The sequence below is a fragment of the Meleagris gallopavo genome, chromosome 22 (assembly GCF_000146605.3).
Source record: "Meleagris gallopavo isolate NT-WF06-2002-E0010 breed Aviagen turkey brand Nicholas breeding stock chromosome 22, Turkey_5.1, whole genome shotgun sequence".
In the NCBI taxonomy this organism is placed as follows: domain Eukaryota; kingdom Metazoa; phylum Chordata; class Aves; order Galliformes; family Phasianidae; genus Meleagris; species Meleagris gallopavo.
This window is the reverse complement of record NC_015032.2, coordinates 7125603-7126985: the sequence shown is the minus strand read 5'-3', so window position 1 is coordinate 7126985 and position 1383 is coordinate 7125603.

Genomic DNA, 1383 nt, shown 5'->3' with positions numbered 1-1383 from the left:
CCATCCCTGCCTGGGAAGGAAAGGCTTCGAATACAAATTAAGCAGCTTCCATAAAGATAATGCAGCTGCTCTGTTTGGACCCCCATGTGCTGCATCACTTCCTGACTATGAACGATATTTGCTTTCCCTGGATATACCTCTGATTTCTTCTTCTAGATACTAGAAAGTTCAATTTGGACATTATGCGGATCTTTTAAAATATATTTAAAATTTTGGTAGTGCCAACCTGGAATCCAGTGCACTGACCTGTTTCCTGGAGCAGCCAATATTTGCTGTTACAGCACAGGGATGCGGGCAGCACCGGCGATGCTGAAGCCAACTCCACAGTGCTGCTGTCTCCATTGCCATCTAGCGGCACCCAGAGCTTGCTTTCTTATGCTGGGAAAAATAAAAAATAATAATAATAATAAAAAAAAATCTGTCAATCCGGTGGATTCTCCACCATCACCCCATTAAAAAGTGCATTCTAGTTATTTGCTGCTCCCACTGACAGAGCCCTGCGAGGTACCACGAGGTATAGGATTTGCCTGGCCCCTCTGTGCACTCCGGGATGGGACAAACCAGGGCAGGAAGCACTTCATCTCTGAACCACACGTACAGCTTTATTTGCTGCTGTTTTAAAACCTCCAGGAAGTTTGCAAACTCTTAGCTGGAGAAGAAAGGCTCATTGACTGCCCGGGTTGTTGTTGCCGACAACAAATAGCGTGCGGCTCTTCCTGCTCAGAGCCCCTCGCGTGCTCCCATTTGTTTTACCTCCCTGTGACATTTCCTGAATACCAACTGCTGTTTGTTTGCATTCTTGAACAGTGTGAATCATCCCTTCAGCAAACGACAGCCGACGCAGGACTTTGCCCTCATTTACGTAGCGTGGGTCTGGGAGACGTCGTGTGGCTGTAAAGGGTCACTGCGGGTACGGATGCGGCAGAGAATTTCCCCTCTTGGTCCTTCCTCAGCAACCAATCAGCTTATTTTGCCTTCAAAAGCTATTATCCTCCCTAGAAGGATGTGTACATCCCCATAAGACACACACCCTCAGGGTCTCAGTGTCACCTGCTGTCCCACCAGTTGGATGGACCCTGTTAGGATGATGGAAACACACACACAAGCAGCATGGAAATACCCATCACATTTCTAAGCCTTTTATAGCAATATAATACTTCATATGGAAGCAGGAAACACACTCTCAAATATTTTGTTCTAAGTTACCTGTACACCTACATAACTCCTACCAGGAGTGCCCTGTTAGGAGGGATTCGTCCCTCATCAGTGCCACAGCATCAGGATAATCCCCTCCCCCACCCCACCCCAGTGTTTTATTTTGCTCTGGAAACAAGAGGTTCAGAAGATAAGGCTCATTTAATAAGTACAAGGATCGCATTGTGA